Source organism: Amblyomma mixtum, chromosome 1 (assembly GCF_055824585.1).
Source record: "Amblyomma mixtum isolate Tamu chromosome 1, ASM5582458v1, whole genome shotgun sequence".
In the NCBI taxonomy this organism is placed as follows: domain Eukaryota; kingdom Metazoa; phylum Arthropoda; class Arachnida; order Ixodida; family Ixodidae; genus Amblyomma; species Amblyomma mixtum.
In genome coordinates, this window is record NC_143012.1 from 19,334,797 (window position 1) to 19,343,115 (window position 8,319).

The following is an 8,319-nucleotide window of genomic DNA, read 5'->3' on the forward strand; positions in this document are numbered from 1 at the left end:
CTGTAAGTGAGATCCTGCGAGTTGCGAAATAGCCATCCCGCGTGCTGCCATTGGTGAAGGCGCGCTTTCGAAGTACACTCGGCTTTTGCGGCACTTCAAGGAATCTACACGCGTATGCGCCTGCGCAGCCTTGTGATGTCATTCGTCCCATATCAGGTGACAACATCCGTTTTTGCATTAAGAGCACATGTATGGAATGTTTTCTTTTGAATCTATTTAACTTCTATTTTACTACGAGCAATTAATCACACATGTCCACTCGGTGTCAGACAGGTACCGCGCTTATGTTTTCCGTTCAGTCCCTTACCCCTTCTCTACCCTCTGACGTCAGTATTTCAGACAGCTGAACCCTCTACGAGGCCATGTGCATGTTGCTATCTGCAAGTCCTCAAAGTGTATCTTCGGTGTTCGCTGCTGGTGTATTTCCTTCTGAGCACGAGTGTCCCATAAACTTTTGCTGCCGACCGTACTTGAGCCTTGAATTTGCCCCCAGTTTGCGTAACATCCTTTCTACACCGGCGCAGTATGAGTGTCCACCACGTCCACACACCATGTCATCATAGCCTTTTTCTCGTGTAGTGTCGCTTTCATTATGTCAGCGGTGCTACAAGTAGCACGTCAAAACGTGAGCACCAGTGTGAATAAGAACAAAGCTAACAGCGGGTCGATCAAATAGATGCCATAGTAGTGCATTTATTTTATAGTGAACTCTCTCTTGAACGCCAAGGCTTCTTCGATTCCAATACGGCCAATGTGCGATAGATAACAGCACATTAATTAATTTATCTGTCGATTGCGTATCACCGGGCAGCTATTTGTCCTTTTCTGGGCTACTGCCATTACTAGTGAGAGAATGAACGCTGCACACGTGTCACATTAAAACGAAATTCGTCGCATAAAAATGTCCTTGCAGCGCTGTCCTTAACGCTCTGATTAAAGAAAATCATGAGCATGTGACCAATCAGTACAAACAAGAAATTAACCAATGACAGATCTCGCGATTCCGAATGTTTTATCTCACTGGCAAAAGGATGCGTGGACAGTGTCCGCCACTTGCATTCATAAGATCTCTGTGCGTCTTTGTGGAAACACAAACATTCGCGTTATTCTTGACGCATGTCTAATTTCGTGAGCAGATTAGTGAATATTAGGACACCTTACGGCTGGCTCCGTGACCCAACGTAACGGATGGCTTGAACCAGATAAATCAAGAAGTGGAAGTGAAAGCCGAAGCCTTGCTCTCATTGGCGACTCGCTCCTTCAGGTCCTGAAGTCTTGTGAGCAGCTCTTCGAACTGGTACGTTCCTTCTCGGCCGGAGAATGGATCATCCATCAGGGTCCCGGAAAGTTGTAGATGGGCCTTCACCGCGTCCTCGTACTTCTTGTAGAGTTCTGCGAAGGTCTTCAGGACGACGTCCCTGAAAGCCGGCGGGAAGGAAGAGTTTTTCTGGAAGCAGTCCTCCACAGCATCGCACACCGCCACCCTGATGGTCTCGTGCAACAGAAAGGCCTTGTAGCGGCTGGCGGCGTCATCGTCTATTTTCAGAGGCTCGTCGTAGTAAGGGTCTTGGCTCAGCAGCGACTGAATAGAAATCAGCACGCTTCCCAGGGACAGGACGGGACTCCAGGCAGGTCCGCTCCAAGTTCCGAGAATGCTGAGGCATATCTTGCCGTTGGAAAAGATGTGTGGATTGAATTTCACTCGGTTACCATCTGTGGTCAAGAATAAAACGCTCGGAGGACTCATTGGGTAGTCTTCGGGACAGGTAAGACGCAAGCGGAAGAAGCCGCCTTCGTAGGGCGTGTCTTGGGGGCCCACCATGAGGGCGTTGATCCTGGTTAGGTCGGTCTCCTCAGGCGCGATGAAGATTCCGGGAGGCGGGTCGGTGAAAAACTCGGCGATGTCTTTCTTAATTCTCAGCAGACTTACAGAAGACATATCGTTTCAAAACAAATGGGTAGATTTACCTCATGCTTTATAGTCCATCGCTGAAAGCGCCACAACTCTAGACATGTTCTCCTTACGCCGCCGTTTGAGGTAGTATTAAAGAATTTCAAGTCAAAACTCGGATTCCTTGCACCGAATTATATGGATCCGCAGACTTCTTCTTTCTCAGCATTGTTATGCTGCGAACCCCTGCCAGAGGAAATGGACACTACTATGACATAGATTTGATTTGTTCACGCATTTATACCTGACATATTTCGGATTAAGACTTGCATGAGGGGTTAAAATTATAACGCACGACGTGAAACTGGAAAAATATCTTTTTTCGATGGTCTTTTCCAAGCTCTGCAAAATGATGATTTCTGCTGCTTGGGTGGTAAGGAAACTCGTGCTTTGGGTTGTGGACCTGGAAAATTAACGCTGAAAGGAAGTTTATGCAATTGTAAGGCGCAAGCTGCTATACGGTGGCTCGTTTGGGCTAGAAACAAATGAATCTCCGTGGTGTGAGTTTTCAGGGCAACAGCAATTGAAGAAAGCAAATGCTGGGATTTAAAAGGTGCGAAAACGTCCCACTACGAACATGCTGCGACAGAAAAAAAAAGATAAATAAATATACTTTGTCACCGCATTACACAGACGCATCGCTCTTTAATCGCGAGTATATGCTTTGCGTTTTCAGGTTCTTCGATGGAAGTGCGTACTAATGGAATATTCTGACCCACTAGTCAGCGCATCTCGTAGTCGCCGATTCTGTTGCTGCTTGTGCTCGTGCCACAAGGTATTTGCTTCTACACAAGACTGGGCCAAAGACCTATTTCTCATGAATTTAGCTCCATAGGAGACGAGGAGCGAGACGGCCCTACGCGTCAGAAATATTCTGGGTACCGGCGGGTGTTGGCGATCCAACCCCGCGCCTCCTACACGCATTGTGGATGTTAAAACGAAAAGGCCATATCCTCTGTAAAAAAACCGTCGAAATCATAAGAAACTGCCACACAACGATGCGAGTACCACTGCCCTCAATGATTTTGTTGGAAACTGTAATCTTAAAAAAATGAGTTGTATAATGTAATCTTGAAGGAATCAAATTTGTTTGCCTACTTTCATAGCACAAGCTATGTTCGACTAGACTAGACAAATTTAAAGACCACTGTTTTGTGTGTTTCTGTTCTCGAAAGCGCGGAGGATGCAACAACCTTTTTTTGCGCACTTCTGAAATTGAATTGACATTTTGAAAAAAACAAGTATCTGCATCGTTAAACTTTATTTTAAATGGCTTCAACAGTTATTGAACTATTTTGTCTTAGCCTCAAGTCAATTTTCATGCAGGTATTGGTATTGCAGAGGGCTCCGGGGTATTACAGATAACCTGCCGTTCTTTGACTTGCGATGACATAGTACAGGATACGAGTGTTTTTGTTGTTGTCTGCACTGAAATGCGTACTCCGCGGCAAGATTCGAACCCACAATCTTGGGAGCAACAGGCGAACGCCGAAGCAACTGAGCCGCCGCGGCAAATCAACTATCTTGTTTTAATTAACGCCTGTTCCGTCGTCTTCTTTATCTACATATGTTCTTTTTTGTGCTGCCATGCCCCTAGACGTCGAGAGTTCGTCCGTGCGTCGTCACCTTTTCTCGCCCTTAATGTCTCGCCTAACAAACTGGCAGACGGTCAGCTTCCGTGACGTGAACTGGGTGATTCGGGACTGAGCTCGTCCATTACACGTCGCGGTGTTACCATGCGATAAATCACCTGCATTCAATCAATACATAAATGTGTGCATTTCAAGTAGTCGCCTGCCGAGCGCTGTGGTGAACGCCGTCGTTCGGCTTTGACAGCCCGCTTGTGAGCCACCTTGGTCGAAAATGTCTAGATCACGTGACTTGATTTTCAGCCGTACAGTGGAGCACTCTTGGCACCAATAAACTTCAAACATGGTCAGCATTCTTAGGCAGAAATTTTAAATATTGGAACATTTTAGGGTACTGTTATGAAAATATTGAATGTAATGATCCATTCATCCGATGCGTAGCTAAATATTTCTTTCAAATTTTTTCCACCGCTCACATCGGACATTGCCACTGCCATAAAAAAACCAAGGAGGAAGGTTTTTGGCGGCAGTAAGAACCTTAATACCAAAAAAATGCAAGCCTGTCCATGGGAGATGTGCGGTTATTAATTGTTACAGTTACATCCGAGAATATGTAAAAAATTGCGTTCATCAACTCCTTGATGTTGAAAATGCTTTTGCCCATAATTTTTGGGTATCTATTTGAAAGGGGGGAGAACCAGCATCAATCCCTTTTTCAAGGCTTTTTGGTCTTCAAGGCTGCTGCGTATGCACCACTAGAGGACTCAAAGCAAGTCATGTGGCTTGAAGACTTTTGTCAAAATCTGTGCGGAGCTCATTTTAAAGAGTGAAATTTCAGTGTTATCATATTATGTCTCACGTGATGTTTTGCGACCAAGAGAAATAATCCGCGGATAACGACAGGACCCGTTCGTCTGAGCCTGTTATCCGCGTGGTTGATTTAACCTGTGCCGTAGTGTAGAGAACGAGCTTTTTCTCTATGAGGCTTGGAGCAGACAAAGGAACAATCAGGAGGATCGCATGAGCGAGGTTTGTGACTAGAAGAGTGCGCCGTTTCCACTTGAGTGGCTATCAGAGGGCTTTGAAGAACGCCAGCAGTCGCACGAAAAGCACCCTTATTCACGGTGACGTTCCCGCCCCAGAAGCTCGTTCTGCCTCCCACCAAGCCTTTCCCCTTCCCATTTTCTTTTCCCTTTCCGTATGAACTCTCCACAGGCTCTGTAGCTCGCTAATGATGAATTTATAGCACGGGGAGATGACATAGATTACGGGCACAGAAAACACTTCCAATCCAACTTCGCAAGTCGTAATCAGGACTCAGCAAGCGGCCGTAAGCTTGTTTGCCACAGCTTGCGATGTCTGCCCTTCGCAAGAGCAGGGAACGTTGTAAGACCCGTTGCAGGGATCAGAGATTTCGAACGACCCTACGACTGAAATCAGCTTTTCAGTGAAGACGCTAAAGGTATGCGCCTCATGCTTGTTGAGTTAGGGCATTGTTGACTCTTTTTTAGAATTTCGTGTACACAGTGCACTCTTTGCGTACGATAGCCCCTTATCTCCGCAGGAGTGGAGTCTGGATGCTATTTGGGGCACCGGGTGTTCTCGAAGAAACAGGCTTCCAAAGAAACTCCAGCCTGAACAATTCGATGCTGTAGGTGTTTGCAGCGCACACAAAACAACGACGGACAGAAAAGGGAACGAAACAGAGCGCTGACTTTCAACTTAGCTTTATTGAAAAAATGAGCGACTTTTATACACAAATTTTCAACATGTGACTCAGAAGACGTCAAAACGTCCTACTACATGTGCCATCTAAAATCACTGATACTCTAAATAAAAACCCTGAAAAAGAACATGAATGGAAAACATTGAAAGACACGCGCCGCTTAAACCAACTAAAGGGTGTCATGATCAACAATGGTGAAGGAACAACAATAGAAAAACTAACAAAAAAACTATGATACCGAAATGCCAAAGCAGGGTGAAGCTGTATATGGGCTCCCGTTGTCACAAAAAGTAAAAGAAAAAGAAAATAAATTGACAAAAGACAGGACTGAAACGGTATAAAAACACATTAACTAAAACAGCATAAAACCCATATTATTCCGCCATTTAAAGAGTGTAGAAATTTACGGGTGCGCGCCTGCGGCCTGCAAGAATCCAAGTTCTTTATCCAGGAGCACCAAGGACGCAGCGCTGACGCACATGTCCCCTTTCTGTTCGATGGCTTTTGCCTCGATAATCTCCCTCGTGGTCTGATCGCTGCTTCTGCCTAAAATCGTAGTTTCCTGGAACCGTGGTATGCACTTATTGCATTCGCTGCAGTGCACAGCGAGATTTCCTTCTCGTATGTTTCTCTTGCGCAGATTGTCATAATTATTGTTGTGTTCTCGGAGTCGGTCGTTAAGGCATCGGCCCGTTTGTCCTATATAGACTCTCCCGCAGCTTAACGGAATCTGATACACCACACCTTTGGTACAAGGTACAAACGGAGTCCGGTGTTTTTTGGAGCACTGCACACGTGGTGTACCACACGTCTGAGTAAGCTTGCCAAGCTTTGACAGCTTTTCCGGGGCTGAAAACAATACTCTCAACTTCACTTTTTTGCCTATTCGTTTCAAATTGTGGGAGATGCTGTGCAAATAGGGTACTACAACCAGGTTTCGTTTCTATTGACTCTCAGCCGAAGCTTTCACACTTCCCTTGCTTTTACTTTTCACTTCCCTGTAGATTCGTTCAGCTTGAACGCATGTGCTTCAGCTTATTGCTACGCGCAGCTCGTAGATCTTAAACAGTTGTGAGCTTGCAAGTGAGGGCTGGGGTCTGAAAAGAGCTGTGCGAAACGTAGGCTCGAAATAAACTTGTGCCTGCATGATGCGTTTCTCAACCATTCTTTTACCACTAGCGATCAAGTACGTTTAATTTCGTATGTTTGGCAGCTGGCTAATGAGTGCGAAGGAAATCACAAAAAAAACAGAAGTAAAAAAAAACAATGCATATCTTCGACGATTCGACCAGGGGCCGGTCTTTGTTCATCATCATCAAACGTTGCCAGTATTATCGGCAGAACCAGGAACAGTTCATTGCAAGACAAATGCCTTATGCACTGTCCTTCTGTTTTCCTTGTTTGTTCGTTTTGTTTTGTTTGCTTGTTTGTTTGTTTTGTTTGTTTGTTCGTTTTTTGTTTGTTTGTTTTGTTTGTTTGTTTTGTTCGTTCTTTTTGTTCGTTCCTTCGCTTCATTTATTCATTCGTTAGTTCGTTTCGTTCGTTCGTTTGTTTGTTCGTTCGTTCGTTTGTTTGTTTGGGCCAGCCGCCGTCACGTTCGTTTCCTACAAAATTACCTACAGATGTTCTCTGCTCGTCCATCTGACGATGTTTCCTTGAGACAACGTAACGTTTCGAACTCCGAACGAAACCCTTGTTAGATACACAGCATATACTGAGTACTTCATTCTGAACGATGTTTCTTTGGTAGTCTGTGGTCGTTACTATCATTCGTTGCAAACAGGTCACCTTTTCCACAGGATTGGGCGTAAAACAATAGACTACAAAAATAAGGGCAGTAAGAGACGCCGAATGTGAAGCGCTCGTGTTTATGTTGGACCCCTTGAAGGCCCGTAGTGCACACCTGTGTCTGAGTACCAAGAAATTTTTTGCGTGGAAATACGTCTGTTCGACATGGCTTTTTCAGGAGCGTGCCACTTACTGTTCCCATCGGTAACCATTTGAAGTGTGCGGCGTGTGAATTCAGGAGGTTTCTGTTGCATCATATTACGCCGGCGACCTTATTTACCTTGCAGAAACTGTTATCTGCAGTTAAAGCTGTGTACAGCTTTAGTGGATTCATCGGTAACTCACGTCTATATCGCCAGTTTAAAAATGTATAAGCAAATTATTACTAATTCAAGAACCACTGAGATAACTGTAGATGAGAGATAGCAGAGAACCGACTGCCGCATTGGGCAAAGTAGTCGTTGCCAAGTGAAGGCGAACGTAGCAGGGGAGGCAGAAAGCCAGGTGGGCGGATGAAGGCATGGTGTAAGTCAATGTGATAACTTGTGATAAGTGATAATAAGGGGGTTGCTGTAAACGTAGGAAACGATTAATTGGAGATCAAATGCAGAAAAATTTATCCTGCAATTAAAGTATAGTTGGGATGATAATGTTGGTGATGATGATCACCCAATACGTATCATCAAATTAGTGCAAGTATACGTTGTCAGCTTAACTATCTCCTAATAAATGTACAAGCAGCTGTGCCAGTCCAGCTTCTTCACCACTGTTGTGTCACTGATTCAACTGAAAAGTGTATTTCGAAGATTACCCACAGCCATCAGCATCATTATCAACGGTGCCATCTGTGCCAACCAATATATTTGCTGTTATGATTCATTGGTGGCCTGAAATTCACGGTGAGTAGAACGGAAGTCGAAGAACCGATGAAGCTAGTATTGCATACAATTATTGCCGAGTGTCTTAGCGAATGCAAAAAGCAATGCTAACAACCTCCTAACTAACCACCACCAGCAGCCCCACCAACACCACCATAAACAACACCCTGTACAACAACGTCCCAATCAACTACACCGCCACCAACAAAGCTACTACACAAAACACCACCATCGCCAGCATAAGCGAACACGGCATCCTCCTTAGCTGCATTGCGCGTGCGGCATTCAGAGGCGGCGTGTGTACACGGTCGCTGCGTGCCTCTCGCATTCATAATGGATGCCTCCATATCGCTAAGAGCGCAGCCGTCGTTCCCCGTACACCGCGCT

The 8,319-nt window shown here is 45.2% G+C and overlaps 1 pseudogene; it reads right to left on the reverse strand.

Annotated features, from left to right (window-relative positions):
• Positions 1 to 1,207: 1,207 nt before the first annotated feature.
• LOC149365647 (ubiquitin-conjugating enzyme E2 Z pseudogene) lies at positions 1,208 to 1,939 on the reverse strand (annotated as a pseudogene).
• Between the last annotated feature and the right edge of the window lie 6,380 nt (positions 1,940 to 8,319).